Source organism: Pelodiscus sinensis, chromosome 2 (assembly GCF_052426305.1).
Source record: "Pelodiscus sinensis isolate ZL-2025 chromosome 2, ASM5242630v1, whole genome shotgun sequence".
NCBI lineage: Eukaryota > Metazoa > Chordata > Testudines > Trionychidae > Pelodiscus > Pelodiscus sinensis.
In genome coordinates this window covers 262,779,085-262,789,130 of record NC_143053.1, presented here as the reverse complement: position 1 = coordinate 262,789,130, position 10,046 = coordinate 262,779,085, and the positions used below count along the sequence as shown (strand labels likewise).

Genomic DNA, 10,046 nt, shown 5'->3' with positions numbered 1-10,046 from the left:
TTTCCTCTTTCCTCTTCTGGCGAAAGAACTCCCTCTTCCCCGTCCACACATGCCTTCTTCTGAAAGAGCTCTTTTGGAAAAAGGTTTCTTCCGCATAGAATGAGGATTATTGCTGTTGGAAAAATCCCTCTGTTCTTTTGATTTTCCTTCAGAAGAACGCTATTGCAGTGTGGACATAATTGAAATTTTTGGAAGCTGTGTTAGTGTTGTATTAGTAACACTAAGCATTTAAAAAACCTTTGGACTGCAGACAGTTCTTCAGATCATAATCATGCCATGAGATCACCTGGTTTCAAATGCTGCAGGCTCTGCAATCAGGTAATGCCAGCATCAGATGGACACACAAACTGTGTCAAGTGCTTTGGCTACTTGCACTCTTGAAGACTGTCTACATTACACGAAGCTCAGAGTGCAGGCATATGAGGATGGAGAGCTCAGGCTCAAAATGCTTATCATAGAATCATAGAATACTAGGACTGGAAGGGACCTCGAGAGGTCATCGGGTCCAGTCCCCTGCCCTCATGGCAGGACCAAATACTGTCTCGACCATCCCTGATAGACAATTATCTAACCTACTCTTAAATATCTCCAGAGATGGGGATTCCACAACCTCCCTGGGCAATTTATTCCAGTGTTTGACCACCCTGACAGGTAGGAACTTTTTCCTAATGTCCAATCTAAACCTCCCTTGCTGCAGTTTAAGCCCATTGCTTCTTGTTCTATCCTCAGAGGCCAAGATGAACAAGTTTTCTCCCTCCTCCTTATGACACCCTATTAGATACCTGAAAACAGCTATCATGTCCCCCCTCAATCTTCTCTTTTCCAAACTAAACAAACCCAATTCCTTCAGCCTCCCCTCATAGGTCATGTTCTCATTTTTGTTGCTCTTCTTTGGACTGTCTCCAATTTCTCCCCATCTTTCTTGAAATGCGGTGCCCAGAACTGGACACAATACTCCAAATGAGGCCTAACCAGCGCAGAGTAGAGCGGAAGAATGACTTCTCGTGTCTTTCTCACAACACTCCTGTTAATCCATCCCAGAATCATGTTTGCTTTTTTTGCAACAGCTTCACACTGCTGACTCATATTCAGCTTGTGGTCCACTCTGACCCCTAAATCCCTTTCTGCCGTACTACTTCCTAGAGAGTCACTTCCCATTCTGTATGTGTGAAACTGATCGTTCCTTATGACTGACAGGTGCGAACACCCTTCCTCTGACCTGGGTTCGGAACAGAGTAATGTGGCAAAAAGGGATAAATCCCCTAAAACCACAAAGAAACAGTCAAACTCTCTGCTTCAGCATTAGCCTAAGAGGCACTGTGCTGGTTGTCAATTGGTTCCCTCTGATAAATGCCACCTGAGCACTTTTGACCACCCAGGTACCTCAGGCAAACAGCACATCAAACGAAAAAGCACTAAAACAGCTGCCCCCCTCAGAGGCAACAGGCCACATTGTGCCAGCTTTGAACAATGCAGCACCAAGCAAGGCACTGCTTGCCTCAGTACCAGCTCCAGCAACGCCTCAGGAGTGCAGCAGGACACCACAGCACTCGCGGGGCTCTGGGTACCCACTCGGTACTTCTCCTCCCCCTGTTGTCAGGGGCATCCCCTCCTGCTGCGAGCTCTTCTTCTACAGCCATACCACTTCTCTCCATGCCACACACGCTTGTCGTGAATTGCAGGGAGCACAAAGACTTAGCAATTTCTTCTACATTCCAATCTCCTATTCTGAGTGACAATAGATATCTCCACTCTCCATTTTCTGATCATACAGATTCACCTTCCCCCTCTCAATGGAAGAGAGAGATGACTTGGCTGTGTTTTCACCTCAGCTATCCGCACATACTCAGAGAGGTCAGGAATGCCAGTTAATCCTGCGCAACCAGATTTCATCAGAGCACGAATGGCTCCTTAGGTGCCATATCCATGTATGCATCTGCCCGTCCCTCAACCCCCCACAGCGGCAAATGTGGAACCAATGGCCCGAACAACATAGGAAGAGGCCATTTAAAACCAAACATACGATGAAACCTCGCTCTTCCCTGACCCAATCACCTCAAATGCCTATTGATAGAAATGATATTGTGGATCAATATTCCCCACATTCATCTTCTGCAACTTTACTTCAGGCTAACTCACTTTCTGCCAGGGAGGAAGCAATCCTACCACCATCCTCTAACAATATGGAGAATGTTTCTTCCTACCAACACCAAAGGAAAAATAATTCTATATGGACTCCCCCTGACGGTCGGAATTACAATCTGGATTTCTATATACACAGCTTCCGCAACAACGCACAGACTGACATTATTCGCAAACGACAACAAGCGACACACAATCTTAGCCGCGCTGAACACCATGCCATCCAGAGTCTCAAAAACAACCTGGACATTGTAATCAAACCAGCTGACAAAGGGGGTGCTGTGGTCATTATGAATAAGGCCGACTATAACCAGGAGGCAACCAGACAACTCTCGAACACCACATTTTACAAACCTCTCCCCTCTGATCCCACCTTGGACTACCAAAAGAAACTACACTGTCTCCTTAAAAGCCTCCCCACAGCTACTCGGGAACAAATCCTCACAGAATCACCTTCTGACCCCCGACCAGGTTTGTTCTATCTACTTCCCAAGATCCATAAACCTGGGCACCCCGGACGTCCCATCATCTCTGGTATTGGCACGCTCACTACTGGTCTATCCAGCTATGTAGACACTCTTCTCAAACCCTTCGTAACCAATACCCCCAGCTATCTCCGAGACACTACTGACTTCCTAAGGAAACTACAAAACATCGATAACCTCCCCAATAATACCATCCTTGCCACCATGGATGTAGAAGCTCTATATACCAACATCCCACATGAAGACGGATTACAAGCAATTAGAAACACTATCCCAGAGGACACTACTGCCAACCTGATAGCAGACCTATGTAACTTTGTTCTCACCCACAATTATTTCCGGTTTGAGAACAACTTATACCTCCAGATCAGCGGCACAGCCATGGGTACACGCATGGCCCCACAGTATGCTAACATCTTTATGGCTGACCTAGAACAACGTTTCCTCAACTCCCGTCCCCTTTCACCCCTCCTCTACCTACGGTACATCGATGACATCTTTATGATCTGGACACATGGCCAAGAAACACTGGAGATATTCCACAGAGATTTCAACAACCTACACCCCACCATCAACCTCAGCCTGGACCATTCTACACGAGAGATCCACTTCCTGGACACCACCGTACAAATCAACAATGGAAAATTAGACACCACTCTCTACAGAAAACCCACTGACTCATACAGTTACCTACATGCATCCAGCTCCCATCCAGAACACACCACACGATCCATCGTCTATAGCCAAGCCCTTCGATACAACCGCATCTGCTCTAACCCCACTGACAGAGACCAGAAGCTTCAGGATCTCTACCAAGCATTTATAAATCTCAACTACCCACCCAGAGAAACAAAAAAGCAAATTGAAAGAGCCAGACGAATACCTAGAAACCATCTACTTCAAGACAGACCCAAGAAAACCAACAATAGAACACCACTTGTCATCACCTACAACCCCCAACTTAAACCTGTCCAACACATTATCAATAAACTACAGCCTATATTGGAACAGGATACCATACTCAAAGAGGCTCTGGGAGACAGACCCATAGTCTCCTATAGACAACCACCTAACCTCAAGATGATTCTTACCAACCACCACAGGACATACCACACTAATACCAACCCTGGTACCTTCCCTTGCAACAAACCCCGTTGCCAGCTTTGTCCACATATTCATTCTGCTGATACCATTATTGGACCTAACCAAGTGAGTTATAAGATCAAGAACACATATTCCTGCGCATCCAGAAATATAATCTACGCTATCATGTGCCGAAAGTGTCCGTCTGCTATGTACATTGGACAAACATCTCAGACACTTCGCCAAAGGATTAATGCCCACAAAACAGATATCAGACAAGATCACAAAGAGAAAACAGTTTCTTGCCACTTTAACCAGAAAGGACACTCTCTAAATGACTTAGCCACCTGCATTCTGCTACAAAGACCTTTTACATCTGCACTTGAAAGGGAATCCTCTGAACTGTCATTCATGTTAAAATTCGACACTTACCAACAAGGACTTAACAAGTCTTTGAACTTTCTCACCCATTACCAAGACAGTTTCCCCAATTATCACCTGTAATACCATTAACTCACAAACATCCCACTCTCCCTACCTTTAATATCAGCAATTCACAGACACTTACCTTCCTTCCTCCCCCTTCCCACCCCCCCGCATCCCCCTTCTGTTCTGCAATGTGATTTGTCCTTTTCATATTTGTTCATTTTTTTTAAATTGTATCCTTTGGTATATATGGTTGTGACTACTTTCTTCCACTATTTGATCTGAGGAAGTGGGTCTGGCCCACGAAAGCTCATCATCTAATAAACCATCTTGTTAGTCTTTAAAGTGCTACATTGTCCTGCATTTTGCTTCTTCCTTCCAAGACCTCTTAAAAGAGTCTCACCTGACTTAAATATCACCATGGAAGTGGTACAGGACTCTCACCATGAGCTCACAAACATCCTCCAAGCAACTCCATCCACAAAGATAGTATTACCAATCAATCCAGCCATGCCTAAACCAGCTAAAACCTTATGGTAGACACCTGCCTTCATCCCACCTATATGCAAAAATGCAGATTGGAAATATTATGTCCCTCCCAAAGGCTCTGAATTTCTTTTTACATAATCTCTGCCCAACTCCTTTTTAGTGGATGCTGCACAGCAGAGAAATAAAGCGAACAGATCCACTCCATTTGAGAAGGACAATAAAAGACTGATGAATGAATCCAAAGAGGTTTACACCTCAGCTACACTTCAAATGAGAGTACTGAACTACTCTGCATTACTCAGCAAATGCAATTTTAACGACTATGCTAAGTTTAACACATTTATTGAATAAACTTAAAAAAAGCAAATGGGCTGGTGGCACTTTCTAGACTAACAAAACATGTAGATGGGATCATGAGCTTTTGTGGGCACAGCCCACTTCTTCAGATGACCAGAGTTTTGAGTTTAGGATGTGCTTGTGCGAGTTTCTTTATGAAGTTGATGGACTTCCATTCCATGTGCCTGTGGAGATTGTCAACTAGTTTTCATCTCTTGACTTACAGAATGTATACTTCCACATATCAATATGACTGACTCTCAGACATTTCCTTTGTTTTACCTTAGGTCCACAACATTACCAATACACACTCCTATCCTTTGGGCTACCCAGGGTATTTTCCAGGGTATTAGCACTTGTCGCCATTTGTCTCACTTATTTAGATGAGTGTTTTATCAAAGCAAGGACCAAACATGAGTGCCACCAACATACTCTCATGGACCTAAGTTGTCTTTACGCCCCTCCAAGAGATGCTATCAGGCATAGCTCATGACTATTTACAACTCCTAGGTCATATGTTTAACACCGTGGTGCCCAATGCTCGACTATTCATGCGATGTCTCCAAGGCTGGCTCAGACTCAAATACAAGCCACACATACATCAGATGACCAAAACGTTAACATTCCCACATGCAGTGAAGGTATCCCTACAATGGTGGACAAAATCATCCAACCTATGCACATGCATACCTTTTCAAATCCCAGACCCCCCAGTAATCATTGCTACAGATGCCTCATTAACTGGATGGGGCATTCATATGAAAGGCTGAACAGCACAAGGCCTATGGTCCTCAGCCGCCCCCATCTTTCACATAAATGTCCTTGAACTCAGGGAGTTTCCACTAGCATGTCAAAAATTACTCCCCCATAACATGGGGATTCGTATCCGAATATATACGGAAAACACGGCATTCACGTTTTATATAAAGAGGCAAGGTGCTACCCAATCACAGACTCGCTGCAAGGAAGCTATTGCGCTTTGGAACTGGTGTCTAGCCCTTGACATCCCCATAATCACATGCCACCTCCCTGGAGTCCTCAACTAGACAGCAGATGCCCTCAGCAGAGCTCTACCGTGGGACCGTGAGTGGGAACTCGATTATACAGTCCTGAACAACATATTCAGTCAATGGGGCTTCCCATACCTAGACCTATTTAACACCAGAGCCAACAAAAAAAATGCCCAATGTATTGCTCCAGGGCAGGCATGAGGAAACAGTCTCTCGGGGATGTTCCCTTCCTAAAATAGAGTGCTCCCCTACTTTTTGCATTTCCCCCGTTTCCCCACCTCAAGAGTCCTCAGACACTGACAGACAAAGCCAAAGTCATTCTCATTGCACCTTGTTGGCCTCACCAACCATGGTTTCCCGTCCTACACGAGATGGCACGACACCACCCGATCACGCTCCCACACGATCCAAACATTCTATACCAACCGGGATTCACGTCTCCTCACCCTCAATTCCCAACACTCCACCTCAAGGCATGGTACCTCGATGGTTCATGGGCATAGAATTACAGTGCTCACAACAGGTGTGTGATGTCCTATTACAAAGCAGGGCTCCTACAATGAGAAAAAACATACATTAATAAATGGATCTGCTTCACACACTGGGTGATTTCCCATAATATACCACCACAGGATGCTATGCTCCCTGCAATTTTAAAATATTTACCACACCTCAAACAATCACAACTCTCTCTCAGCTCTATCAGAATACACTTGTCACCTATTACAATCTTCCATATACCAGTGGTCAACACCACAGTGTTTGCATACCCTATAACCAAGCAATTCCTAAAAGGTCTACAGGCTCTATATCCAGACGTTGCAGCCCCTCAAGAACCATGGGACCTGCACATGGTACTGACAAAGCCACCAGTTGAACCTAAGGCTACATGCTCCCTATGCCACTTCCTGGTGGCAATAATTTCAGCATGTAGCATGAGCATGATGTCAGCCCTTTGGCTGACCCACTTTTTACTGTCTTCTTCAAAGATATAGTCTCCATGTCCCCACATCCTAAGTTTTTACCTAAGATGCGCTCCTCTTGCCACCTTAATCAAATGATATACTTGCCTATATTCTTTCCAAAGCCAATGTGTTTGAAGCACAGATACACACCCTAGATGTCAGAAGGACACTTTCCTTCTATAGAACTGAACCTTTCAGCTCGTCTCCACAACTTTTCGTCTCCATTGCAGATCACAGCAAGGGAAAACAAATATCATCACAGAGATTATCACATTGGATCTCAGACTGCATTGCTACATGCTATTCGCTGAATGACTTACCTCTGCTGGTTTCAATCCAAGCGCACATGACAAGAATGGTTGCCATGTCGATTGCTTATCTGAGGAAAGTTCTCATTGAGGACATACGTGCAGCAGCCATGTGAACCTCAGAATACACCTTTGAAAGACACTTCACACTTGCCTCAAGACCCCTCCAGTACACTAGACTAGCAAAAGCTGTTTTACAAATGGCGTACTTACCGGATCTGAAGTCCCTACCTCCATAAAAATATATTGCTTTCTAATCACCTAATGTGGAGCACCCTCAGGGACACCTCTAGAAGAAGAGGAGGTTACTCACCTTCCTGTAACTGACATTCTTCAAGATGAACATCCCTGAGGGTGCTCTAATACCCTCTCTTCCTCCCCTCTACTTCAGAAAACTATAATAATAAGATATCAACAATCTCTTTTGCCAGGTTCCAGATAGAGAAGGAACTGACGGGGGGAGGGGAGCATGTGCAATGGCACCGGGGAAAGTCCCCGCGCACTGCACATGCATGGCCTCCAATGCACTGCTAGAGACAAATCTGTCCAGAGGCACTGGGATGCTCAGTATCCAATGTGGAGCACCCCCAGGGACATTCATCTCAAAGAACATCAGTTACAGGAAGGTGAGTAATCTCCTCTTCAGGCAAGATATCTGGCACTAAGATATTTATACAGCTCGTTTATTAATTACTAACAAAACATGTACATGGGACCATGAGTTTTCATGGTCACAGCCCACTTCTTCAGATGAGCATAGTGTTGGAAGTCCAGATCCAAAAATAAATAAGGGAAGGAGGGAGGGAGGAAAAAATTGAAGGGGAGGAAGAAAAAAAGACAGAGGCTTCAGGCGGGTAGCTGAGTGAATCTGTAACAGGAAAGACTTAAAAAACAACAAATAGTCTAGTAGCATCTTAAAGACTGATAAGAACCATTAGAATCATAGAATCCCAGGGCTGGAAGAGAGCTCAGGAGTCATCGCATCCTGCCCAAAGCAGGACCAACCCCAACTAAATCAACCCAGCCAGGGCTTTGTCAAGCCGAGACTTAAACACCTCTAGGGATGGAGATTCCACCACGTCCCTAGGGAACCCATCCCAGTGCTTCCCCACCCTCCTAGGGAAATAGTTTTTCCTAATATCCAACCTAGACCTTCCCCGCTGTAACTTGAGACCATTGCTCCTTGTTCTGCCATCCGTCACTACTGACAACAGCCTCTCTCCAGCTTCTCTGGAACCCCCCTTGCATGGAGATGAAGGCTGCTATCAAATCCCCCCTCACTCTTCTCTTCTGCAGACTACACAAGCCCAAATCCCTCAGTCTCTCCTCATAGGTCATGTGCTCCAGCCCCTTCAGCATTTTGGTTGCCCTCCGCTGGACCCTCTCCAATGCTTGCTCAGGAAGGACAGACAGGGAAAAAAGGGAGGAGGGGTTGCCTTGTATATTAAAAATGTATACACTTGGACTGAAGTGGAGATGAACGTAGGAGATAGCTGTGTAGAGAGTCTCTGGGTTAAGCTAAAAGGGGTAAAAAACGAGGGTGATATCATGCTAGGAGTCTACTACAGGCCACCTAGCCAGGTGGCAGAGGTGGATGAGGCCTTTTTTAAACAATTAACAAAACTATCCAAAGCCCAAGATTTGGTGGTGATGGGGGACTTCAACTATCCAGACATATGTTGGGAAACTAACACAGCGAGGCACAGGCTATCCAATAAGTTTCTGGACTGCATTGGAGACAACTTTCTGTTTCAGAAGGTTGAAAAAGCTACCAGAGGAGAAGCTGTTCTGGATTTGGTTTTAACAAATGGGGAGGAACTAGTTGAGAACTTGAAAGTGGAAGACAGTATAGGGGACAGTGATCCTGAAATAATAGAGTTCATGATCTTAAGGAAAGGTAGAAGGGAGACCAGCACAATTGAGGTAATGGATTTCAGGAAGGCAGTTTTTGATAAGCTCAGAGAACTTGTAGGTAAGGTCCCATGGGAAGCAAGACTGAAGGGAAAAACAACTGAGGAGAGTTGGAAGTATTTCAAAGGGACGTTGTTAAGGGCCCAAAAGCAAACAATTCCGCTGTGTAGGAAAGATAGAAAATATGGCAAAAGACCAGCTTGGCTTAACAAGGAGATCTTGCAGGATCTCAAAATAAAAAAGGAGTCATATAAAAATGGAAACTAGGACAACTAACAAAGGATGAATATAGGCAAGCAACACGGGAATGCAGGGGCAAGATTAGAAAGGCAAAGGCACAAAATGAGATCAAACTAGCTACAGGCATAAAGGGAAACAAGAAGACCTTTTATAAATACATTAAAAGCAAAAGGAAGACCAAGGACAGAGTAGGCCCACTGCTTAGTGAGGAGGGAGAAGCAGTAACAGGGAACTTGGAAATGGTAGAGATGCTCAATGACTTCTTTGTTTCGGTCTTCACCGAGAAGTCTGGAGGTGTGCCTAACGTAGTGAATACAAGCAGAGAGAGGGTAGGTTTAGAAGATAGGATACACAAAGAACAAGTGAAAAATCACTTAGGAAAGTTAGATGTCAGCAAGTCACCAGGTCCTGATGAAATGCATCCCAGGATACTCAAGGAGCTGATAGAGGAGGTATCTGAGCCTTTAGCTATGATCTTTGAAAAATCATGGCAGACAGGGGAGATTCCAGAAGACTGGAAAAGGGCAAATATTGTGCCCATCTATAAAAAGGGGAATAAGAACAACCCAGGAAACTACAGACCGGTCAGTTTAACGTCTGTCCCAGGGAAGATAATGGAGCAGGTAATTAAGGAAATCATATGCAAACACT

At 44.8% G+C, this 10,046-nt stretch overlaps 1 protein-coding gene across 2 annotated transcripts in view; it reads left to right on the top strand.

Moving 5' to 3' along the window:
• LOC112545555 (stonustoxin subunit alpha-like) overlaps window positions 1–10,046 on the top strand; it is a 298,534-nt gene that overhangs the window by 148,643 nt on the left and 139,845 nt on the right. The window lies entirely within an intron of this gene.